Here is a 27,831-nt window from a genome sequence, read left to right as displayed (position 1 = left end):
GTATCTGCTAGTATTATCATCTAGTCAAGTAAACAGGGAGGTAAACTAATTAAAAAATTTTAAGTTATTTTTTACTATCGTTTGTAAAGCTAAACTAACCAAAAGAAGCAAACCTCTAATTAACAATCAAAATAGTAAATAGCATGGGATAATGATATTGATAATGATGATTGCTGACATTTCTTACCTATTAGTTTGCTAAATCAATATGTACACTGTTTACATCATTCATTTGCTCATTGACTTTGTGATGTAGGTATTTCTCATTTTATAGATGAAGAAATGAAGCTCAGGGAGGCATAGAGCCTGACACAGTAAATTCCTATACATATTTGAACAAAAAATGAATGAATAAATGAATACAAGCTGCTTTAAGGACTTTATCTTTGATTAGTGACCCAATTTATATTCCTATTTCTAATCAATTACTGCTTTTTAAAGCAGGTTGGAGAAGTTTTATAAAGAGTTATTAAGTTTTTTCTTAGCCTCTGAAATTAGTTACACCAATTCCTGGAATGCTGCTGGGAGGGAAGTGAAGGGGAGACTTGCAAATCTACATTTTAGAATCTACCAGAGTAATTTTGATGTGAAAATTCTTTGGGGAACACTGACCTAAGCATTGTTATAATTGCCTTACAGAGAAAGAGCACAGTATTCACAAAGCTGGGCACCTTGTAGAATGTACTGTTTTTCCTCAAAGTAATAGATGTAATATTTCCAAACCATTATTTAAATTAACCATGACAAACATAATAGCATGAGACTATTTTATAATTATTGAATAAACAGAAATAAATTCTCTATATAGATGTCTCAGGTTGCTACTTTATATTAACTGCAGATTTAGCACTTGAGAAGCATTGTCATTCTGCATTCATTTTCATTTAAAGCAGCATTTACATAATATTATTACACATGTTCAGATCCTAGGAGGTTAATTAATTATGCATTAATTGTGATGGAGAGAAATATGTAACGTATTTTGATATAATTCATTTAAAAGCTTTTAACCCTTTCTTCTCAGACACAAGGACCCATGTCAACACCCCCTCTGGACAGAACAGAAGTACATAAATTTATTCCCCAGTGGAGTCCTCCTGCACAAACATTCACTCTGGGAACATGGCCATTACCTGTCTAGCTACATTTAGATCACTCCTATTTGTCTACATGTTCTTGATTTATTGGAAAATGGAGAAACTCCTTGACAACAGGAGGAAAACAGATTAGGAATATGGGAAAAGGAAGACATTATTATTCAAAATTCAAAATTCTATAATCATACTCTCAAAATTGGTAGAGACCTTAGAAATGACCATCCTCATGCTTATTAAATATATGAATCCCTTTTCAATACCACGGTCATCCAGAGTTCAGCTGGAATATCTCACTAATTTCCTTATGGTGTTCCATGCCATTTTTGAAAGATTTAAATTAATTAATTCTCAATTAATTAATTAATTGGGAGAAAAAAATCCAAATGTTGACACAAAATCCATCCCCCAACAATTACTAACTTTGGAGTGAAATCCCCTTTTTCCATCTTGAATCTTACAGCTAATATCTACTGAGATTTATGTGCCAACCCTCTGCTGTATATTATAATCTTCTAAAAAGCCCTATGTGGAGGTACAATTATAACTGTCCATTTCACGGAATGTTGAGGCATAAATAGATGAGTAACATGTAGCTGGTGAAGTGCAGAGATGCAACCTGACCCCCCTGACGTTAAAGCTCCACTTCCTTTATATGATAGAAAGCTACAATGCAATGTTCACTTGCTTGTTTTTTCATCAAATATATATTTAGTATGTACCATGTGCTGAGGATGCTAAATGCTTAGGGAAAAAAAATGGAGATGTTAATAAGTGGTTATCTTTGACTATTCAGGTTGTAGACAATTTTTATTTTGCTAAGTTTTTCCTATTTTTAAAATAATTTTAAAATAGCACATTTTACTAGCATACCAAGAAAAAATATATTTTTTAGAAAACAAAGAAAAATGACAGGAGAAATCAAGGTTGGATAGGGGCATTTGGAATCTCAAGGTTAAATTTCTGCTTTGCAGTAAAGACTGTGGAAGACAGTTCAAGGCCATGTCTAAATATAGTATAGTACTCTGAATAATGGCCACCCAAAGATAGCAGGTCCTAATTCCTGGAACCTGTAAATGTAATCTTATCAGCAAAAAGGGTCTCTGTGGATGTAATTCAGTTAAGAATCCTGACAGAGAATTATCCTGGATTATCTGGGTGGGCCTTAAATCCAATCACAAATATCTTTATAAAAGAGGCAGATATGGTGTGCCTGGGTGGTGCAGTCCATTGAGTGTCAGACTCTTGGTTTCTGCTCAGGTTGTGATCTCAGAGTCATGAGATCAAGCCCCGCCTAGAGTTCCCTGCTCCCTGCTCCGGGCAGAGTGGACTTGAGATTCTTACTGCCTCTCCCTCTGCACCACCCTCCCGCGCTCCCCCCCACTCCCTCTCCCAAATAAAGAAAGAAACATTAAAAAAAAAATAAAAGAGGCAGATATGATAATCACACAGGAGGAGATGTGGAAATAGATGCAAAGACTGAAAGGACATAGTCACAAGCCAAGAAATGGTGACAGTCACCAGAAGCTGGAAGTGTTCACTCCTAGAGCCTCTCAAAGTCTGGCCCTGCCTATATATCTTCATTTCCCCAAATCTTTTGAACTCAGAACTGTGAGAGAATAAATTTCTGTTGTTTCAAGCCATCACATTTGTGGGAATTTGTTAGGGCGGTCAAAGGAAACTAATGTACATAAGTTAATACATATAAAACATACTTTGGAAGCAAATGATCCCTTGTGAGGAGCCGTAAAAAGTTGAGGTTTTGAAAGAAGTCCACTGCTAATTCTCAAAGTGTTGGTAAGTGACGGCTAGCCTCTAATTAGCCAATGATTCTGGGGGTGAGTCCCCAGTATACAAGGTACTGAAATTAGGTGGTAGCCAAAGAAAATCCCTCCTTACCCCACCCTCGACTCTCAATATGAGGAACTGATTAGTGTCACCTTCATGTTTTTGGAACCCCAGAACAGAGTATCTGTGGTAAGGTTAAGAGTCTTTATTTGGAGAGGACTGAGGCTTTTTTTTTTTTTTTTAAAGATTGTATTTATTTATTTGAGAGAGAGAGAGAGCACATGAGAGGGGGTTGGGTCAGAGGGAGAGGCCAACTCCCCGCCCAGCAGGGAGCCCGATGCTGCCCGATCCAGGGACTCCAGGATCATGACCTGAGCAGGAGGCAGCCGCCCAACCATCTGAGCCACCCAGGGGCCCTGGAGAGGACTGAATTTAATTGCTAACCCCTCTCAATTAATTACTGGGACCTTGACTTTGTATTTTATGTCCGACAATATATACCATTTTAAAACGTTTATTATTTCTCAACCAGAAAAAGAACTGTCAGCTTTTCAGAAGGTGGTAAATGCCAAAGGTTTCAAGTGAGGTCTATGGCAGTAGGAGAAAAAGAATATTCTTTTGGAGCTTATGTCTCATTATGAAATAGAAATACAAAGAGCAAAAACATAGCTCTATAATATCTATTATGGGAAACCCTGGAACCCCAAAAACAAGGGTCCAATAAGCCATTTTCAATGGACCAGAAAACTGATGATAATTAAAATAGTCTTTTATCTTAAATAACTAATAAACACTTTGTGTATTTAAAAATAAAGTGGAGGGCGCCTGGGTGGCTTACTCGGTTAATTGTCTGCCCTCACCTCAGGTCATGATCCTGGGGTCCTGGGATTGAGCCCCAAGAAGGGCTCCAGCAGGGACCCTGCTTCTCTCTCCCCTTTTGCGCCCCCACCAGCCCTGCTTGTGGGTGTTCTCTCTCTCTCAAATAGATAAATAAAATCTTTAAAAAAATAAATAAAAATAAAGTGGAAAAAAAACGTGATTCAACCTCGCAAGAAACTGTATAAAAGGTAAACCTATAGTCCCAAAATAAATTGAGATGCTAAATATAAAGAATTTGCTATTTTTTAAACAACCAAGTATAATTGTTTTATAGTTAAATAACTTACCATATATTTAAATTAAAATTGGGAAGTTTATTTGGAAGAAAAATGTGTTTAGCAGGAAGAAGGCAACCTAGGACTTAATCATACTTGCTTTTGACACTGAACTTTAAAAAAAAAAATCTCCTTTGATTTACGGTACACCTACTTTTCTTGGCTTTCCTCTACTTTGAACTATAGTCAATTATGTTCAAAAATGATGCTTAAAGTATGGTGCTGAAGTTGCATATGCAGTGCAGGTTTACTTGTGTAAAGATAATATGCTTTCGCAAAATTACAAAAGTTTGACAACATTTTCTATTGGTAAAGAAGGCAGCACTCTTGGGGCGCCTGGGTGGCTCCGTTGGTTAAGCATCTACCTTTGGCTCAGGTTATGATCTCAGGGTCCTGGAATCAAGCCCTGCTCGGGCTCCCTGCTCAGCCAGGAGTCTGCTTCTCCCTCTCCCTCTGCCTCTGCCTCTCCCCCTGTTCCTGCTTTCTCTAAAACTCACTCTCATAATAAATAAAATCTTAAAAAGAAAGAAAGAAAGAAAGAAAAAAAGAAAGAAAAAAGAAAGAAAGCACTCTCATGTAGGAGGTGGTAGGAAGGAAAAATACTAAAATTCTTATAGAAGGTACTTTGGTGATATTTATCACACTCAGAAAGCTAAGAAACGACATATATGCAAGGTTATTTGCATTACAAATAGCAGAACTGGAAACAACTCAGGTGTTCATTAATGAAAAATTGATTTAATAAACTATGATATATCTGCCTAATGGAGTATTATGCAGTCATAAAAATAAAATAATTTATATCTATCAGAGAATTTGTATATTAGCTCTCTAGAGAGCTATATATAGATACACACATATATATGTACATATATAGCTAAATGCATATACAGAAAATAATAATATATACATATTTAGGATTTTTCAATGTACGCATTTAGGACTGTTTTGATTTTGAAGTCATATGAATGTTTTACCTATTCATAAATTAAATTTAAAATGAAAATAATATGCAAAAATAAAATGTAAATAATATTAAAACAAAAATATAATCATAAACTTTTTTTTTTAAGATTTTATTTATTTATTTCAGAGAGAGAGAGAATGAGAGATAGAGAGCACGAGAGGGAAGAGGGTCAGAGGGAGAAGCAGACTCCCTGCTGAGCAGGAAGCCCGATGTGGGACTCGATCCCGGGACTCCAGGATCATGACCTGAGCCGAAGGCAGTCGCTTAACCAACTGAGCCACCCAGGCGCCCCTAATCATAAACTATTAATACTTCTCTCTACACTGTTGAATTTTTTAAATATCCCTTTTACTTTTTTCTCCAGAATTTCTACATTGCAAAAATATTACTTTTTTAACATGAAAAGATAACCCTTTTATGTAAAGAGCTGTTTTGAATTAATTCACTCACAGTGTTAAAGATACAGCTAGTGGGCTCTGTGTTATTCTGGATATACTAAGGTGACTTGGAACTGAGAAACTGCAGTGAGTATGAGCCTAGGCCCATTTAAAAACCGTTTGGGGGGGAATTTTGTTTCATATTTAAGTTTCTTTGATAATGTGTGTGTATGTGTGTGTGTAGGAATATTTTATTCTAAATTTAAATTTGGCTTTCCTTGGCAAATAGCTACTCTTCTTGCTTAGCAAAATAATCTCAGAGGAAAATATCAGTGACTAAAGTTTTGGATTCAATAGTCTAGTATTTTTTTTTAATAGTCTAGTATTTTTAATCTCAGAAGTTCCATTGATTTTATAGTTGCTCTCCCATGATAGCACACATTATGTTTGTTCCTGGCTCCTGCCCCAAGCTACTCAAGTGTCATTGACTTCTTTCCCTGCCTTAAAAACATTGAATTGGCTGCTATGACTAAGAAGCAAATAATACATTATATGTTAAAAAAAGAAGGAGAAGAAGGTAGTAGGAAGGGAAAAATGAAGGTGGGGGGAATCGGAGGGGGAGACAAACCATGAGAGACTATGGACTCTGAATAACAAACTGAGGGTTCTAGAGGGGAGGGGGTGGGGGGACGGGTTAGCCTGGTGATGGGTATTAAAGAGGGCACGTACTGAATGGAGCGCTGGGTGTTATACGCAAACAATGAATCATGGAACACTACATCAAAAACTAATGATGTAATGTATGGTAATTAACTTAACATAATAAAAAAAAGATAAAAAAATAAAAAAAAGGAAGCAAAGTATTTCAATTCTAAATATACATTTTCACCCTGCCCTTGTCAGATCAACCAGACAAAATTAATGTGATAATCCAATCAAAATCTAATTTACAACAGTTAAAATTAATACAACAATATTCCCACTTCTAAAATACATTAAGTGGGTTTTGGGTTGTTGCTGTTGTTCTGGTTGCTATTTTAACATGCATCGATTTCCTACACTTAAGAAGGCACTGTAACAAAACACAAGGCCAGATATCATGACAATGCTATAATCATGCAACATGAATTTTTGTTGCATTCCTTCCCTGAGTCAGAAAATGTTTTGAGTGAAGCTACAGCAGCATAGAAAATAGGTAACACTCCTGTTCTCACCAAGCTTATATTTTAAGAAAAGAATACATACATATATCTGTCCATTTATAAATAAAATTTAAAACATAAGGGAATAATTAGATAATGTAAAATGCTGGGTTGTAATTAAAATAGGGTGGTATGTTTGAAAGTGCCTGGATGGCTACTTTGGAAAGACTGTTCAAAGAAGTCCTCTCTGAGCAGGGGACATTTTAGCTGTGATCTAAATGCTAAGAAAAGTCCACCCATGTGAGGATGAAGGGGAAAATGTCGATGTCTGAGAGGAAGGCAGGGGTACTCAAACCCTGCTTTATAAGCTAAGGTTAAGTGTTTGTATTTTTATTCTAAAGGCAATGAGAAGCCATTGAAAGGTTTTGAGCACAGTATCACCTGATTTTTATTTATTTTATTTTAATTCAATATAGTTCACATACAGTGTTATAATAGTTTCAGCTGTACAATATAGTGATTCAACACTTCCATACATCACCCAATGCTCATCATGATAAGTATACTTAACCCCCATCACATGTTTCACTGATCTGCCTTTTTAAAAGAACACTTTGACTATTGAATAGAAAATATATTGTAGAGATACAAGAGAAGCAGCAGGAGGCTAGGCTAGTTCAGGATAAAGAAGATTGGTAGCCACTGAGAAAAAGTAAGGTGTTGTTATTTGGATTATGTTTTGACGGTAAACAGGATTTGGTAATGTGTTGGGTGTGGAGCTCAAGGAAAGAAGAGGAAACAAACCTAGAATTGTGTCAGCATTAGAATGCTGGGTGATCTCATATATTATAATGGGGGAGATAGGGTAGGGAAGAAACAGGATTTGGGGGAAAATCAGGAGTTTGGTATACAGTAAGTATAAAGTGCCCATTAGACATACAAGAAAATGACAGTAGGAAGTTAGATATATGAGTCTCAAGTTCCAGAGACAGATTCAAGCTGAAGATTTACTTTTGAGAGTCCTCTGACTATAAATTGCATTTGAAATCACAAAATTCATTCAGGTAATCCAGGGAGAATGTATAGCCTAGTTAAGGTAGGAGGCCAAGGGAAGATCTTCAGAGCACGCCTAGATCTAGGGGGCCTACAGTGGAGAGGGAGCCAGATGGAAGACAGAGGAGGGGTCAGGGAAGAAGAAGGGGCAGGTACAGGATGATGAAAATCCCAGTAAGAAAGCATTACAAGAGGGGCGCCTGGATGGCTCAGTCGTTAAGCGTCTGCCTTCGGCTCAGGTCATGGTCCCAGGGTCCTGGGATCGAGCCCCACATCGGGCTCCCTGCTCGGTAAGAAGCCTGCTTCTCCCTCTCCCACTCCCCCTGCTTGTTTTCCCTCTCTTGCTGTGTCTCTCTCTGTCAAATAAATAAATAAAATCTTAAAAAAGAAAAGAAAAGAAAGCATTACAAGAATGGTCATCTGCATTAAATGTTGTGGAACAATCAAATGAGAGCACAACTAGAACACTGACAGACAGACCTGGTCCAAAAGAAGATACTGGGCAATCTCAACGGACTGGTAGAAAAGCAAGTTTTACTCCAGTGGGCTGAAGAAAGAATCTGTGACAGGCAGGTGTACACAGTTATTACAGATAACTTCCCCTAAAATTTTCATGTGACAGGGATCTGGCAAATGATTAGTAACAGGATGAATGCAGGTACCAAGGTGTTTGTGTTTTGTCCTATTTTGTTTTAGGGGAGGATATAATAGAGAGTATTTACTTGCTGCTGGCAATGATTTAGTAGAAATGGGAACAAGAATCCCAGAACCATTTACTGAGAAATCTATTCTTTCCCAACTGATCTTCCTATCTCTGCCAGCTCTGTTATTAAATACTTTTCACATATGTGAGGATCTGTGTTATTTTGTTCTATTGGTCAATTTGTCCTTACATGAATAATATATTACATGAGTTATATACTATATTAATTATTACCATATTCGATAAGGTAAGTCTTGTTTCATTCTCCTTCATCAGAAATGGCCTATCTATTCTTGGCCCTTTGTACTTCCATATAAAGTTAGAACCTCCTTATCAACACCTCCCTCCAAAATATCCTGTTAGGATATTTACTGGCACTGCATTGAATCCATAGATCAATTCCCTTCTTACAATATGAAACATTTATAATATTAATGGAATCTTTACAGGATTAAGACTTCCAATCCATAAACATGTTCCATCTCTCCATTAATATAGGTTTTTAAATGTCTTTCCACAAATAATTATGTGTATATTTTCATATATATACAAATTTCTAATTGTATTTATGCTATTATATATTATATATGCAGTGTATGTATATATATACACATATATATGTGTGTGTGTATATATATATATATATATATACTTTGTATATTTTGATGCTTTTTAAAATAGCATGTAAAAATATGCTTTTGAACTGTTTACTGCTAGGATATGAAAATGTATATTGATTTTATATACATTAATCTTGTTAAACTCTTATCTGCAACATATCTGAGGGTTTTCTAGGCACATATATTGTCTGTAGATAATGGCAGTTGTGTGTCTTCTTCTCCAGTCCTTCAACAGTTTCTTTCTTTTATCTTAATGTTTGCTGACCAGGACCCACAAATAAAATGGTGAATTGAAGTAATGATCACATATATTCTTAACTAAGTCCAAGTATTAAGAAGAATGTTTTCAATGTGCCATTATTAACTGTAATGACTGCTACAGGTTTTTTGTTTCTTTAAAAAAAAGACTTTATTTATTTATTTGACAGAGAGCACAAGCAGGGGGAGCTACAGGCAGAGAGAGGGAGAAGCAGGCTCCCTGCTGAACAGGTAACCGGATGCGGGGCTCATTCCCAGGACTGTGGGATCATGACCTGAGCCAAAGGCAGACACTTAACCAACCGACTGAGCCTCCCAGGCACGCCTGCTAGAGGTTTTTAATAAGATACTCTTTATCGCTTAGTTTGCCAAGAATTGCTTTGTTTTGTTTTTCAATATCATGAATAGAAGTTAAATTTTATTAAACTTCTTCTTTTGTATCTATAGAAATAATCAGATGTTTTTCCTCCTGTAACCTGTTATACTATTAATAATTAATTCTTTAAATGAAGTGTAGCTGGTACTATATTTACACAGCCATTGCATTTCCTTCCTGAGCATACTGCGAAGTTTCATTTCCCAGTCACTCTCGTATCTCGGTGAGATGATGCAACTGAGTTCTGACCCGTAGTAAATGGGCAAAATTGATGTACTTCCAAACTTGGCTCTAAAACATGCTGTGTGACCTTCTCCTCTGTCTCCTCCCATTTGTACGGTTGTAAAAAGGTGTCCTTAAACTGCAAAGCTGCAAATGATAAGTGCTTAATTCTAGACATAACTGTGAGTTGTGTGCATGCACACACAGGTGTGTATGCATGTATATATAGATGTGTGTGTGTGTGTGTGTGTGTGTGTGTGTGTGAATCATTCTCCAGGAATAATCTTTCTACAGATGTTTGCAGAACACTGCCATCTTATGAAAGCTTTGAAACCCTCAGGAAACCCTACTATCAGAATGGGTACTACTTGAATTTTTCTAATAATGACAATTCATTACTAAGAAAGCAGAGTAGTGTCACTGAAAGAATCTGAGCCCCCAGTATGCTATAGTCTCTAAAGCCCTCAAGAGCAGAGCTATCTTTTCTTTACTTTTGTATCCCCAGTAGTTAAGAAGGTACTAGGCATATAAAAGGTACAGACAAAAGTTGAGTGAAGCCGCCTAGTTTTTTTGGTGAGTTTCATCACTTCTAAAATAGGGATAATTATAACATAGTACATACTTGGACTAACACAGAGGATGAATTGGAGATTAAAATCAAATAAAGTAGGTGGAATTTGTAAACTGTTAAACATTATAAAAAAGACAATATTTTTCCTTTTATTCTCCCAAGATAACCCACATTGTCTAATGATTATAGATTCTGAAGGATAAAATTGGGTTTTTTAGCTGAATTGAGCTCCCTGTTATCAGAAGAATTCAAACATGACCTGAGACCTCACTTGGTGAGGTTGTTAGAAAGAGGATTCCAGTAGTGGGTGCCCTCTGACCTCCCAAGCTTTAGCCTCTTTTCCAACATAAAGGCACCATGATGTAAGGGTCGGGAAGGGGAGGAAAATATGCATTCATTAGGATTATTTTACGTAGAGAAAGACAGTGAAGTAAGAGCACAGGCTTGAGATTCTGATGAGCTGGTTTTATTTTTTAATTTTTTATTACTTTTTTAAATGAGCTGGTTTTAAACTCTAACTTCTACATCCTAGATATATGACTTTGAGAAAACTATTATAAATATTTTTATCTCTGTTTCCTCATTAGTAAAATGGAACTAAAAAAAAGAGCCTAGAATGTTGTTTAGAGTTTTAAACAAGATAAGACATGTGCAGTGTTTAGCATAATACCTTACACATGGTTAGGGGTAAATAGTTGCCATAATTAGGATTGTTTTTATCTGTCTACTTTGGTAATTCATTTGGTACAGGATAGAGTTTTAACACTCAGTAAATGTTATCTATTATTATTATTTATATTTATAACCTAAGAGAACAATGTACATTGAAAAGTAATCACACACACAATATGACTCAAAATAACATATGTTGAAGAATAAATGAGGTTTGAGCAAGATACTGTTTGATACATACATCGGTTTTCAAGTTCATCTTGCAGAGAGATTTTCTTTGGCAAATTAGGAAATGAAAACCAGCAAGCCTCTGACCTAGAACTAAACAGAATTCTAAACAATTTCCTCAGCTCACTCAGACCATTATGCCACCTATTAACAACAAGCTGATGGAGACTGGGGGGGAAAAAGCCTGTTACTTCCTTTCCATCTAAAAAAGAAATATAAAATTAAGTAACATGACATGAATCAGATGCTCTTTGCACATTCAGAACTCGGTGCAACAGGCAGGCTAGTCGCATTTTCATTCCAGATTGAGATAATCAACCTTCATTTTTTGTACCAGAGACATTGGTGACCTTATTTTTGGATGGGACAATAAACGGTCCAACACTCTAATGTCAATTAGGTTTTCTTTTCTTTTTTTTTTCCAAGAAAATATAGCTTGTGTGCTGCATATTTGTCCAAAGGGTAGAAACTATTTTTAACTATTTCTATTTTTAATGAAAAGTAAAATCTTGTAGGGCAATCACTGTTGTTCATCCAGTTTTTTTCTGAGGAAACCTAAAATCTAAATTTAAAGTCTAGTTGTATTCTATGATTATAACTATCTAAGTATTAATTAAAAATCGTATTGGAAATCTTTTCCTAGACTTAGTAAAAATAAAAGGTAAATGGCTAACAGTTATCTCTTAGATGGTCAAAGTAAAATACTAATTCAGAAAGCACAAGAAAGAGCTCCCAATTTCTCTGGTGCAAATAATACAAAAGCACAAAAATCAACTATATTTTTTTCATTTTCTTTACCCACAAGTACTGGTAAAAAAAAAAAAATTTCCTAGCAAAGATGTATAGCAGTGGTATTAGGAAATAAATCTGAATTTAAAAAATATAAACAAAAGGAGGTACTCATATAATATATCTCAAAAATACATCTTTTTGAAGAGCCCATATTTCAGTGAAATATGTTTCATGTCTAGTAGAAATCTGTTTTCACTAAATTTTTAAAATAAATTAATGATTGTTAGTCATGGAACAATACTGAATTAAAAGTGGACTCTATATTAAAGTTCTTCATTGTAACAGGTAAATTTTAGTAAGCAAGATGAAGTTCATGTTAGCATTTTTTAACAAGAAATTTTCACAGTATATTCAGCCATTTCTACTTAATAATCAAGCAAAATATATTTTACTAAATTATCTTTAAAATATACCCTGCTCAACAGATATGGTATTTAACAGATTTGGAGTCGAACAAAGAAAGACTTTTTCTTTTTTCTTTTTTTTTAAATTATTATTAGAAAAGACTTTTTCTAATGGAATTTTGAGAGGTAATCTGCCCCCTCAGCTGATTTTACATCTACATATCACACACTCCTAGAGCTGGGAAGTATTTTAAAGTTATCCAGTCCATTCTTCTACAAAATACCTTGATTCTGTCTTCATTCATCTTGTTGAACATTCCACTGAAAAGGCACTTACTACCTTTAAAAGAAGTTCATTCCATAATGGTAGCCTCTGGTGTCCTTTCCAAGTGCCACTTCATACCCAGCTGAAATCTGTCTTGGGAATTCCTGCCCCATTCCCACCCTCCTTCAAAACCACTGCCTGACAATGCTCTCTGGCTCTCAGCATCTCTGAAGAGAGTTACCATGCCCACTTGAAGTCTCTCCTTCCTGTTCATATTTTGATCATCTGTTCAGAAGCATAAGGTCCCAACACCTCATCATCCAGATGGTCTGCTCTGAATCCAAGCTTGTTTGTCACTCTAACCGTTAAAGCATGGTGCCCCAAACTCAGTACCTCACAAGAAATGCCACTGAGTAGAAGTTAAGAGCATGAGTTCTGGAGTCAGACCAACTTTGTTTACATATAAGCTTTGCTTCCTTGTTAGTACAGTCTTGGGCAACTTTCTTAACTGCTCCATACCTCAGACTCTCCATCTCTAAGACAGAGATCATTCTAGCAATTGACTCATAGAACCATTGACAGACTATCATAGTGCCTGCACACGGTAGGTACACAAAAAAAACCCCACTAATTTTTAGAAATGCTGCACTATATGCATCTATAGCTGGGCAACGTAATTCAACAAAAAAAAAAGCTCTAAAATTCTGCTAACCGGTGTTCTGATTACATTGTTGTTGTTCCCAGTGAGTGTGTGATGGTCCATTTGGCAAAAGTTACTTTTAATTATTGCCCAAACTCCCCTATCACGCCTTATTTTCTCTTATTTTTCTAATGGTCTCCATTCCATAGGTATCTTATAAAAGTTTTCTTCTCACAGCCACCAAAAAATGTTAACTTATAAATAAGTGGTTGATATTAACAATTTAGCACATTCTTATATGCATTTTTTAAAACCTGAACTTGAAGATGTGGTTTTTATTGACTCAAAGCTGAAGGCTGCAAAGGTGGAAAGAAGATGTATTACCGCACGAGTTGTAGAAATGAGTATGCAAATGTATATAGTGGATCTACTCTTAATTACCCCCAAACTGGATATAACCCAAATATCCCTCAGCAGCAGAATGGATAAACAAGGGACGATGCCTCCCTACAATTGAGTACTACTCAGCAATGGAAAGGAAGGAGCTACAAAAAACACAGAACAGCATGGGTGAATTTCAAATGCATTATGTTTAATGAAAGAAGCCAGGCTCAAAGGCCACATGCTGTAGATTGCATTTCTACCATATTTGGAAATGAAGAAGCTACAGGGAGAAAAACATTATCAGTTGTTAACCAGATGCTGAGGGTGAGAAAAGAAAAGACTGAGAAAGGACACGGGAATTTTTTGTGGGGTTATGTAACTATTCTATACCTTGACTGTGGTGGCAATTATGTAACTATATGTAAATTATACCTCAGTAAACCTGACATTTAATAAATGCAGTGTCACTGATGCTGTGGGGGGCTGGAGGATTTCCCACTGCTGCCAACTCAGTCAACCCCAAAACAGTGCTTCATCCACACCCCCGTGTTCTGGCCCATCTGCAATCTCACCCCACTCACCCAAACACCTGGTCTTGAAGTATCCTCTCTACACATCACTCCAGTCAGAATGATGTACCCTTGCACCATGATATAATTTTGCAAATTTCTCCAAACAGGAATGCCCAATTCCTGTTGTACTTTTTCTCATCTGAGTAATATGCTCCAAGGCAGGAGTTAGGTGCGTAATGCATTTTTGTAAGCTTCTCCACAATATCTATCACACTCCCTGAAGAGAAAACAGTAGGATCTTTCAGATAGCAGGTACTCAAAATATTTGTGGACTGAGTAAATTATTGAATAGATGAATTAAGAAAATATGAATGAATCTCTTATAGAATTCTGGCTCTTGGTGACCTGGCAACTTTCATTGTAATTATTCTATTTTCACTGAATTGATAGGATCTGTTTTTAACATAAATTAAAGATAAAATCTCCTTCCCACCTCACTTTCACCAACAATGACCCAACTGTCTCATGAATAATCTCAGTTGGACCTTTAGTTTGTTTTTACTCATTTTTCTCCTTCATCCCATCAATATACAGGTTTCTCTTTCCTGTCCTTTCCCGCACGTGACCTTTCCTGTCTTTTCCTGCACGTGACCATTTCTGTGATGGTCTCACTGGCACCTTTGATGTACACTTCTGTCCAACTACAACCAACCTTACTCAGCCAAAAAAGTCCTTTTCCCTCACTGTTCTGAACATATCTTGTATTTTCCAGACCCAAAGAATGGCCTCCAGGGATCCCTTATAAGAAGTTAAAATTTTGCTTATGCTTACTCACAGCTTAATTACCCAGCTTAACGAAGCTGGGTGGGTGTGCCACTGAAGATACTAGAACTTCAATACACACATACAAAAACCAGTCATATCACAGTAAGCCTCATCTACATTTTCACAGTAACGACATCTGAGGTTCCATGTTCAAAGCTGAGTACAAATGATGCTGTAAATTAAACATGAATTTAATCTTAACAATCTAGTCATGTATTCTGAAAACAATCTCAATTATAGTATATCAAAATTCACAAACCCTTAAGGCAAACAAAACAAAACAAAATATAAACACATCTTTTTGCTTTTTGCATTATACTCAATAACTCATTGATGATTCGTGTAAGAAAAAAATGATCAAACCGAAAGGAACATTATAATTATTTTCATTGTATCTTAAAAATATACCTTTTTAAGCTGAGGGTTCTGGGGGGGTGGGGGGATGGGTTAGCATGGTGATGGGTATTAAAGAGGGCACATACTGCATGGAACACTGGGTGTTATACGCAAACAATGAATCATGGAACACTACATCAAAAACTAATGATGTAATGTATGGTGATTAACATAATAAAATAAAAAATATATATATCTTTTCCTATAATAATTTAAAATCTATAAAAACACTAATATGCTAATGGAAATGGAAGTATTTCAGTTAAAAATCCATTTAAGAAATATATATCATTAAAATGAATATAATAAATTATTATTAGAAGGTTGACATGTATTTATTATGGTGCTAGGAAATAACCTGAAATAAACATTTGAATGTATGCATTATTCTAATTTTAAGAAAACTGAATCTGTGTAAATAAAAGGTACATCTGTTTCTCTTAGCCAAAAAAAAAAAGAGCAGATTTTTGGGCGCCTGGGTGGCTCAGTTGCCTTCGGCTCAGGTCATGATCCTGGAGTCCCGGGATCGAGTCCCGCATCGGGCTCCCTGCTCAGCAGGGAGTCTGCTTCTCCCTCTGACCCTCCCCCACCTCATGTGCTCTCTCTCTCTCTCTCAAATAAATGAATAAATAAAATCTTTAAAAAAAAGCAGATTTTTTAAACAAAGACTAGTTTCATTTCTCTCTTTCATTGTGCCTTTTCACCAAAACATGAGAGTATACTTCCCTTTTTAAATTCCTCCTCCTCTCCCCTCATCTTATCAATATACTTACATAATAGTCATAAAGAGAGAAGCTTTATTCCATATGGGTGTGCATATTTCATACACATATATGTTATAACCAGAGAAAAAGAAAAAGAGACACACATATTCAAAGGCCGACTAGAGTGGAGTACAAATGATATAACCTTTCAGCAGAAGAAATATATACCATGGGTGATGGACTTTTGAAGAGCCTTCTTTAGACTGAGGAACTGGATCCAAATCTCTCGTTATTTTGTCCTCTCAGACAAGACATGAAGGACGTGTGATCTGACCACACTGCAGATGGTTTGAATGATCATCTTTCAAAAAAGAATTTTATTAAATCCACTTACCACATGTTTTTAGTCAGCTGGAGCCCTCATTTTATTATACAAATACATACAGTACCACACATGTGTGTTCATGTCTCTAGATGGATCTCAATGTCCCTAACTCTACAGTTTGGGCTAATGTGAGAGTTTACAAGTTTCCTGAACATCTGTCAGGACCACCCAAGAAATTCTTAATCTTAAAAAGAGAAAACTGCAATCAACCAAAATCAGATCAGATAAGATATGAAATACAAGAACAGACTTTTCCTTTTATGACAGACGTTCCCAATTCTTGATTTATTGATGTTATTTATTTTACACAGGATGCAGTCATGCATAAGGTACAACTTTTTTGAAAGATACAAACAACAAAAACAACAAAAACATACCTAGTGGCTATTAGGCAATGCATACAACAAATAGATACTGTGGTCATGAAGATAAAGGGTTTTCAAGTTTAGTGTGGCCATCTAAAAGAAGAAATAGAAGTACCTGATGGAGGCAGAATTAATAGAAGTGGTTATTGTCTTAGCTCCTCTTTCTATAAAACTTTAAAACTCCTGTAATCATAGAGACAAACTTAATAAAATACCTAAAAGGTATTCACTTTATGCCTTACAATGAAATATGTCCTCCTTTTTAAGATCTACTTAATTTCCAGGAGAAGGGTGTGAAAAATTCTCAAGGAATAAATACTGCAAATAAAATGTGCGTAAAAAATAATTTGGGATAATCCAAAAATAGTTTGAAATAATCAGAAAGAAATATTTTATTTTTCTTTTGTCTGCTGGAAGAGAAACCCTAAAATGGAAATGTTCACCTAGGGTACTTCTCAAAATCAATCAGACTGATTTTCCATTGTTTTCTTTAGTGATATCTTAAACATACATGCATAGTTCACTTCAAATCAAACTGACAATAATAGGAGTGAGTTTTAGATGAAATCAATATAAATTTGCATAAATCTTAAGGATAAAAGTCTGAGCTTTTATCCTTTCATCCTTAACTTGATATTCACATATTCAAGTATTTTGTCTTCACCCAGATGTCTGACGGACATCTTAAACTCAACATGACCAGAGCTGAGCTCCTCATCTTACCTCCAACCACCATCCACACCATCAACAAACCTGTTCTCCCTGTAATCCTTCCTATCTCAGTTGATGTCAATTCTATCCTTTAGTTTGTTCAGCCCAAATTCTTGAAGTTATCCTTGATTTCCCTCTTTCACACCCACACTCAGTGTACGAGCAACTCCTGTTGGCTCTCTCTTCAAAATACATCCACTTATTATTTCTACTGAATGATCTCTTAAGAAAGTAGAAATCATTGGGATGCCTGGGTGCCTCAGTCAGTTAAACGCCTGCCTTTGACTCAGGTCATGATCCCGGGGCCCTGGGATCGAGTCCTGTATCGGGCTCCTTGCTAGGCAAAGGAGCCTGCTGCTCCCCCTTCTTGTGCTCTCTCGCTCTCTCTCTGACAAATAAATAAATCTTTAAAAAAAAAAGAAGAAAGAAAGTAGAAATCATTGCTAGATCTGAGTTTTGAAATCATAATTCAGTTTATACTTCTACTTGACACTCCTAAGAAAGTAGAAATCATTGCTAGATCTGAGTTTTGAAATCATGATTCAGTTTACACAATTAGTCCTTTGTTAAAATTATTAATGGTTGATAGATAAATATATCCTTTTCATCTAGCTAACTTAGTAGTTGTGCATTTATTCGTTCAGTAATATATATTGAGTGCCTACAATAGGCCAGACACCATCCTAGGTACCTTGGATATATCAGTGAACAAAATAAAGATCCTTGTCCTAGTGAATCTTATATTTAATTACAGGAGACAGACAATAAACAATACATAAAATAAGCATATTATGTAGTATCTTAGAAGATGGTAATAACTATGAAGAAAATCTAAAAAATAGAGTGAGATCAGGAGTTACTGGGAGGTGGGGGGAGGTGTCAGGTAACAGGATTAAACAGAGTGGTCTGGATATGCCTTTTGGAAAAGTGAAATTTAAAATAAAAACTTGTTAGTTTGATTCCCTTCTGTGTATCTAGAAAGAGGATTAAAGAGGAAGTACCCAGATCGAAGTGGTGTATCTTGCCCTCGTCTCTCATTCAAACCCTTTCCCATGCCAACCGAAGGACAAGTTAGAAAGGGAGAAAGCAAAGAATGGTTGGGGTGGGAAATGGGGAGAGGCAACCAAAAAAAATCCACTTGTTATGGACCGATTATTTGTGTTCCACCAAAATTCATATGCATGGTTTCCTGGCTGCCTTATTTCCTCCTCAGGAAGTCATAGAGACAGAAACCCTAATAACCCTCTATGTGTCCATTAGTTCATCAAATGATTAAATATGAAGATTCTCTCGTAAGAATCCAAGTTCCAGACTGATAAAGATGTTGACATATCTGTAAAGCTGAAATAATTGAGTTTTCTTATACATTGTCACAATGGGCAGAACCATAACCAAGTTTTAGTGAATGCACAAGAATGTAGATACTGCTGGAGAGCTTCCCTTCCCACTTTTCTGTTCCTCACTCACAATTCCCTCAAGCACACACCTCTTGCTTAATAAATAATAGTGCATGTTTGACTAAGAAAATATATTAAGATTAAAACATAATTTTTTTAAAAGACTCAGCATTTCTACCAACTTTCATAGCTTTTTCCAAATTGGGGTCTCCCAGCTTCAATTTTAATTACTTACCAACATTTACTATGACATCTGGTCAATGCTCCCTTCCTTTTTCTGCTTGCCCCCACCCTGGCCACCCCCACACAGAGCATTTCCATGTTGACCTTCTGTGCTTCAGCCCTGCTCTTCAGTCAACCTGCAATGCCCTTCCTGTCACCTTTTGTTTTCAACACTTGACCAATTTTAAAGCTCAAGCTCTACCTTCTTCACCATTCCTTTTCTCAGAAACCAAGCCCTGCTCATTTCCATTTTATCTCATTTGCTATCCTCTCTTCTAAAATATATTCACATAGTTATATTATCCTATTTGCTATTTACCATATGACTGAACTTATTGCCATAGCAGTGTAGCAGTGTGTTGTGTTATTCTAAGTAATGTTCACTGGTTTCATGCATGTCTTTTTTTCTGCACACACCTAGATCATTAAGCTTCTTGAGTACAGAAACAGAATTACATGATTCTTCATAATCTCTTTAGAGTGTAGCCCAGTGGTAAGGACAAAGTAGTTCTCTCTATATGTAATAATAATTAAATGTTTGTTAATAGCATAAAATGCATGCCAGTTAAATAACTGAGTTGGAAAACAACAGAAAACTATAAGATCATTTCCTCAGTAGTCGGTCATGATTTTTCTTCCAATGATCATCTACAACTCAAAGGGGACTTTTCTTATGCTTTCCATTATAGCATATTCATTATACATTGATATTATCATTCTCAACTATATCCAAACTGCCCTGCAACTACATCCTACCAGGAAAACTCTTCTGTCAATACCCATCCGTTTCACAGCTTCTTTTTCCATCGGCAAGAAGGGGGGTTCACAATAACCTGATAAATGTTCTGTTTGTCTCATCATTGCTGCATGGTGCCCTTTCATATAAGTTAAGCAGGGACTCTGGAAACCCCTGCTTTCACCCAGCTGAAAGAGCAGCCTCTGCCTTAGCCATGAGGATGATTTGCTGGGTGCTTTTATTCACAATTAGCACAATCCAGTTGTGAGTTAAGTTGAAAGAATTTGCACATATGATATCAGTGGACTCTTTCCAACAAACAAAATTGCTATTTAATACAAAATGCAAAAATGTATACAAGGATAGCCAACTTAAACTAACACAGAGCCTTACAGGCATTAAAGGTGGAAACGGAAATATGTTAGCAACAGGAAGGAAACAAACTGTGAATCTAAGATGATTCAGTAAAACATTCTGCTTATCACATTCTAAATAAGATTGATATTTTGGGGCACCTGGCTGACTCAGTTGGTTAAGCATCTGACTCTTGATTTTGGCTCCGGTCATGAGCTCAGGGTTGTGAGATCAAGTCTCGCGTAGGGCTCTGGGCTGAATATGAAGCCTGCTTAAGATTCTCTCTCTCAGACTATGGACTCTGAAAAACAAACTGAGGCTTCTAGAGGGGAGAGGGGTGGCGGGATGGGTTAGCCTGGTAATGGGTATTAAAGAGGGCACGTTCTACATGGAGTACTGGGTGTTATACGCAAACAATGAATCATGGAACGCTACATCAAAAACTAATGATGTGATGTATGGTGATTAACATAATAAAAAAAAAAGATTCTCTCTCCCTCCCTCTGCTCCCCCTCCTCTACTAAATAAATAAATAAACAAACAAATATATAAATAAGGTTGATATTTCTTGGATATACAGCGGCCTCTTCCTTATTCTAATGGTAAAATGATGTGTAAAATAAATTTCCTTCCTATTACTTAGGTTACCAATCTGAATGTCACACTCTAATAAAAGCTGATGAAGCAGGATGAAATGAATACATTCAATATGTATACCCTTTTAGGAATTTAAATATGAGGCATTTTAGGACTCAGTTCAATAAAAATAAAAAGCTGTTGGTCCCTAAATGAGATCTATCACTCACAACCTAACTCATATATTCTGAAAATTTCCCATCACCCTAACATCTGGAAACACTAGTCCATCTCCAAAATATTATATTGTCTTTCATCTGTGTATGGCTAAACATAGATGAAGAGGAAACTGACCATTCCTTTGGTTGCCTTAAATTATTTGTAACTTTGTCAATATATTTCCTTCAGGAAAATAAATTCAAGTTATACTTGATCAGTGTATTTTCTCTATGGAACTGTATTTGCTTTTGAGTACCATATACTTTGGGGACGGGAGGTAGGGACTAGCAGACACTGCATAATGTATTACACCAATTAATTTGCTCCCCTTCAGATAACACTGATTAAGAGGAAATTAAATGGATTTACTCTAATGAATATTAACTAACAGTAGTTAATTTGAAAACATCAATCTCTAATTTATTTGACTTCCTGCTGTTATCGCCCATCAAATGACTTAGGTGTGATTTACTCAGCTTCAGAATTTTAACATATTAATTTCAATATTTCAGGATCGATGACAATCAAATAGAGCACAAATCCTTCACTAATAGCCACACTTGTTATGACAATGGGGTTTTAGCCCAAAATAGAAGGTTAACAGTTTATAAAGAGATATCTTAGACGAGATTTTTTTTCCATCTATGGTACAACTGGGCATTCTGTTTATGCTATGGTAATAAGATTCAGTGTTAAACCTCTTTCAAGGGGATAAACGAACCAGAAAGTAGTTAAACCTTCCCCTTGCCCGTGTTATGGACACACATCTCAGGTGAAGATAAACCTTATCTTTTTTGTTGCATGTCCCATGGTCTAAGAGAATATGAACTGTGGTCTTCTGAGAGTGGCAGCAGACTAGCACAGTCTTGTATCAGCATCTTGAATTTTTTTTTATATAGTGATGGATAAAGGTAGGAAATAAAATTTCTTTCACTTCACTTTTCACAATGGAAAGTTCAGAATAAGCTAAAAACTACATATATGATATTCAGAACTCACAGTGCAGATGATGTCTGGGGGTTGAATTCTTCTACTAAAATCCCAAAGAGAAACCTGTAATTTGGGCTTAAAATACACAGTAGAGTATTAGGCATGTCTTTTTTACCTTCACATTCATTGTTGTTTCCCTGAGCTAAATGTTGCATTTGCATTTAGTTATTTACTTTTAATACCCTGTATAAAACTGGACCACTCAGTGTATGATACATGGGGCTAATTCATTACTTGAGGAGATTTATTTAAGGCAAGGATCATAACTGCATTATAATATTGACATGAAGATCCATCTATATAATTAGGAAAGACAGCTCTCTAATATTTATATACACTTGTCTAACATTTTCTCTGTAGCCTGAAGGCTAAAGCTAACCTGAAAAATGTAAAGTTCTGTATATGTAACTGTATTTATGTGTTTATGTATTTGTTATGTACAACACACATACACACACACACATGCACACATGGTGAGAGACAGTCAGTGACAGAGTTTCTTAAAGGCCAAGAAAACTTTTTCACCATGTATATAAACAGTACAAACATTTTTCTAGTCCTTTACAGATTACAAAAGTTAATACCAGTAGTTCTATCATTTTCAATAATAATACAAAAATTTCCATTCAAAAAACAATTGTACTGCTCTAGCACCTGGCATACCATGGTGAGAAAGGCAGATGAAGGTCCTGTTCTGCTGGAGCTTACATCTGGTTGACAATAGACTCGGTGAGGTTCTCTATGTGCGTGCCACTGTTAGCCTCACTCTGAATCCCCTGTCTTCCTACGCCGCCTGGTTGATGTCCAAGTCCCTCCTGCATTAACATTACGGTGAATCTCTCCTATTTGAGCAATCCTACAGTTTCCCAGGACTTAAAGAAAAGCCAAAGTTATGTATAAATAAACAGATGAGTAAATCAATTACTGCACCAATCTAATCTGTTTCCCAAACTAAGTACCTTCCGGGAAATTTCAAAACTTCTTCCTACTAATTTCTCCCTAAACAAAAATCTTAATTGAAATTATCAATTTATCTGTCTATCCATCCATCTATCTATCATCCATCTATCTAATTGGAGATTGGGAAATTGTTCTAGAAGCTGATGAATATATGATCCTTTTCCCCAATCCTGTCTTTACATTGACAAAGGGCAACACCTGATAAAGATTCAAAAAGGTTAATGGAAAGATTTCTGCATCAGGACAGGCTTCTTTTGCCTACTTTCTAGTGGAAATCTCTCTGAAAATATTTGCAGTGCCCGTATCTGTTGGTCAAATGTCTGATGCAGAGAAGACTAATTGACTGATATAATACAATAATTTTAGTGAAAATCTTATCTTCTTCCTTTAAAGTACTCCCCACACCAGGGAAGCCTTACAGTTTAGGATACTAGGGAATAGAGGTGTGTTCCAGTTTCACAAGTGCATTTGGACTTCACAATTTAGGCTTTCCTTTTCAATAACCAGCCAGGCTTTGGGACTTGTTTAATGTATGCAAGGCATTCTTCATAAAGAGAAATAGGAGAGAGCATCTCTCTCATACACATGGCTCTATTGCCTATAAATACTGTTGCGAGATATTCTGAGTAAACTTTTCCAATACTAGACCTCTCTAGAAGTTAATCTGGGAGCTTCCATTAAGAGTCAAATCAGTAGGGGCCCCTGGGTAGCTCAGTTGGTTAAGCAACTGCCTTCATGATCTCAGGTCCTGGGATTGAGCCCCATGTGGAGCTCCCTGCTCAGCGGGGAGTCTGCTTCTGCTTCCCACCCTACCGCCCCGCTCATGCTTGCTCTCTCTCTCAAATAAATAAATAAAATCTTTAAAAAAAAAAAAGTCACATCAATACAAGCAGTCATCAGGGGCTCAATTTTCCTGATAAACCACTCTTTGTCATGACTTGCTCTGGAAAAATACAAGTTCCTATGTTTATGCATGTTTGTTACCTAAAAGAGATTTGATAATAGATCATATTTACTTCATACTCTGAATTTAATACATTTTTAGACTATAATCTGAGAGTGTATTTTTCTTAAGTCTTTATTTAAATTCCAGTTAGTTAACACGCATTGTAGTATTTGTTTCAGGTGTACAACACAGCGACCCAACACCCCTGTACAATACCTGGTGCTTGTCCCAAGTGCCCACCTATTTAACCCCTCCCACCCCTCCCCTCTGGTAACCATCAGTCTGTTCTCTATAGTTAAGAGGCTGTTTCTTGATTTGCCTTTCTCTCTCTTTGTTCCTTTGCTCCTTTGTTTTGTTTCTTTTTTTTTTTTAGGTTTTTAAAAATTTTTTTAAAAATTAAAAAAACTTCCTTCTGCCCCTCTGCTGCCAACCTAGTAAAGTCCTGACGTTTCTCAGAGACAGCTTAACAATTCCACGTCCAAGATGCTTCTTTCCTATCAATGATAACAAAAAGAAACTTATAAATTGGTTAATTCATTAGCTGTACATTTTATCATACATTGTCACCTCAGGACATCCAAAAAGCTTAGATGTTACAAAATAATGAAACTTGTCCACAACAAACACAGGTACTTAATAAAAACGCCCAAACAAACCTATGGTTATAACCTAGAACAGTCTTCTAGATGTGGAGACACTAGCAAAAAGCCCTTCCCTTCACCCCTCCTTTGCTCCCTCCACCATTTTAATGACTAAGTATAGGACTACATCTAGCTCTAAGAGCTGGATTAACAGACACTCCCAGAACAGTCCTTCCTAAAAACTAACAAAAGGGCATTCATAAAGGGATTACTTTACTACCTCTACTTTTAATATACTTTGGGCATTAGGACTTGTTTATCCTTTGACACACAGCATTATTAACTAAAATGCACATACAGAACTTTAAAGACTCACCGGCACAGAACCCTTCTCTCCTCACTTCCTTCCCTGGCCCTGTCCCTGTCCCCCAGTGAACCCAGTGAACACTCAGCATACTCTCCAAGACATCAAGTTTAACAATTCCATTCCCCAAATACAGACATTCCTGTAAATTAACAATACTTAAAGGGTGTTGTTACTCTAATTCTCTACTTCTAACGTGTTGTTCACTTTCAAACATCAAGAAGACTAGATGTTTCAAGTAAGGAGTTATTTAAAATTTGCCCACTACATATATAATAGCATGGAAAGGACATTCTGGCCTAGAACCCTTCCTCTTCTCATCTCTTATCAATCTAGTGGAAAGTATAAGCATCTGTAGTGCTTAGAGGGGATTTTAACAATTTGACTTCCTCTAGTTGTTTTCAGAATAGTCTTTCCTATGAATTTAAACACAAATGCATTAGTTTACTACTCTGTTTTTGTCATACACTGGCAACCTCTTTAACATCTAGAAAGACTAGATGTCGTAAACTAGGACTCATTTGTCCTTTATATACACTATATACACAGCTAAGTAAAACAAAATGCAGACATACAGGACAATGGTTAATCCTGCCTAACTATAAACATACTGGTATAAAGCCCTTTGCGCTTTCTTCTCCTTCCTCCCTGAACCAGCACAAATATCATGTAATGTGTACCGCTGGGAGAGGTGGTTTGATCACTTTGATCATTCCATTTTCAAAAGACGATATTTCATATGAGTTTTAACAAAAGGATTATCTACAAAATGTGTTCTTTTACTACCTCTAATTTTAACACACGTTGTGCACTTCTAAACATCTAGAAAGGCTAGATGTTTCAAATAAGGACTTAAGTTTGTCCACTATATACATAGTAGTGTTGAATAAACTACACACATGTAACAATGGGTTATATCTGAAAGTGTCTTCTGCATGGGAACATTCTAGTCTAGAAACCTTCATTTCTCACAACTCCTCTCTACCACCAACCCAGCGGATGAGTGCAGACAGGCACGTGTTACTTAGATATGACTACAATGTCATCTCTAAAGGTCCTTTTCAGAAGACAGCCTTTCGATGAATTTTAACACAAAGTGTACAAAATGTGTTAGTTTACTAACTCTACTTTTGTCATACACTGGGAACCTCTTCAATATCTAGAGACTAGATATTGTAAAATTAGGACCTATTTGTCCAGTATATGTACAATATATACAGTCAAGTGAAATGCACATAACATACAGGGCAATGGATAAGCTGAAATTTCCTAGCATACACTAGCAAAGCATCTTTTGCAATTTCTTCCCTCCCCCCTCCCTCAAACCACTGAACAAGTATATTGTTCAGAGAGGTGGTTTAGCAATTCCATTTCCAAAGATAATATTTCCCATCAGTTTTTAAAAGCTACTTACAAGAAGCGTGACTCTACTTCTACTTTAAAATACATCAAGCATTTCTAAATATCTAGAAAGACTAGATTATTTCATATAAGTACTTGTCCACTATGTACACAACAGCACTACTAAATAAAATTGCACATACCTAACAATGGGTATAATCTGAGGTATCTTCTAAATATGACCACCATTTTGGCCTAAACTATTCCCTCACTTCCTTCTCTCCACCACCAATCCAGTAGACAAGTATAGGCATGTGTAATGCTCAAAGGTGCTTAAACAAATTCATAACCAAAAGTCATTTATAGAAGAAAAGCTTTCCTTTGAATTTCAACACAATATGTACAGAATGTGCTAATTTTACTGCTTTGTCATACACTGGCAAACTCTTTAACATCTAGAGACTAGATGTTGCAAAATTAGTAGGACTCATTTGCCCATTATATACACTATATACACAGCAAAACAAAATGCACAGAACATACAAAAAATGGTTTTGTCTGAAAACGTGCAAACAGGAACACACTAGCCTATTACCTTTTGCAATTCTTTCCCTTCCCACTCCTCCGAACCACTGAACAAAGATACAAGACAGTATACTGCTCAGAGGTAGTTTAACAATTCCATCCCCAAGACAGTTACTTCCTACGAATTTTTAGGAAAAAGATATTTACAAAGTGATATTTTACTACCTCTACATTTAACATACATTGGGCACTTCTAAACATCTAGACAGACTAGATGTTTTAAATAAGGACTCATTTGTCCAGTATATACACTATATACATACACAGCTAAGTAAAACCAAGTGCAGGAACATAAAGGACAATGGTTGATCTTCCCTCACTATAAACACACTGGCAGAGCTCTCTGCACTTCCTTCTCTGCCCTCCTCCTTTGAACCAGTGCACAAACACAATGTGTACTATTCAAAGAGGTGGTTTGGCCATTCCCCCCAAATTAAACAGCATTTCATATGAATGTTAAAAGCTATTTACAAGAATGTCTTTTTACTACCTCTATTTTTAACATGTGTCAGGCACTTCAGAACATCTAGAAAGACTAGATATTTCAAAAAAGTTCTTAGCATTGTCAACTATATATACAGTAGCTGAGGAATAAAACGCACACACAAAACAGTGGTTATAATATGAAAATGTCTTCTAAATATGACCAGTCTGGCACAGAACCTTCTTTTCTTCCTCCTGAAGGTCGTCTACTTCATGTCCTCTTACCCACTGAACAAACGTGGACGTGTGTCGATCCTGATGTCGCTTCTAGACGTGGTCTAACAATTCCATTTCCAAAGTCATTTCCAGAAGACATTACTTTTCTATGATTTTTTAAAAAAAACAAATAGGCATTTACAAGACGTGCGATTTTTCTAACTCTATCATATGTCGGCAACCTCTTTACATCTACGAGACCTAGATGTGGCAAAAGTTTTCTTTTAAAAGGTTGGGGGGAAAGTTGAGAGCAGCTTTTTCAGATTATATGCACAGGCCTTCTAAAAACGGCCAGTAAATCTTCCCGAAGGGT

The 27,831-nt window shown here is 36.2% G+C and overlaps 1 protein-coding gene and 1 long non-coding RNA gene across 4 annotated transcripts in view; both read right to left on the bottom strand.

Annotated features, from left to right (window-relative positions):
* ARHGAP24 (Rho GTPase activating protein 24) overlaps positions 1–27,831 on the bottom strand; it is a 490,733-nt gene that overhangs the window by 271,787 nt on the left and 191,115 nt on the right. The gene's annotated exons all lie outside the window — the stretch shown is intronic.
* LOC113925143 lies at positions 24,319–27,656 on the bottom strand. 2 transcript variants are annotated; one of them, XR_004819924.1, is made up of 2 exons: positions 27,528–27,656; positions 24,319–24,442 (listed from the first exon to the last, which is right to left on the bottom strand). It is a non-coding gene; the product is annotated as an uncharacterized LOC113925143 (long non-coding RNA). The 2 variants fall into 2 exon arrangements; XR_003520927.2 differs by lacking the exon at positions 27,528–27,656 and adding an exon at positions 27,422–27,523.

This window comes from Zalophus californianus, chromosome 2 (assembly GCF_009762305.2).
Source record: "Zalophus californianus isolate mZalCal1 chromosome 2, mZalCal1.pri.v2, whole genome shotgun sequence".
In the NCBI taxonomy this organism is placed as follows: domain Eukaryota; kingdom Metazoa; phylum Chordata; class Mammalia; order Carnivora; family Otariidae; genus Zalophus; species Zalophus californianus.
Note: the sequence above shows the minus strand (reverse complement) of the source record. Positions and strands in the feature narration are given on the sequence as shown.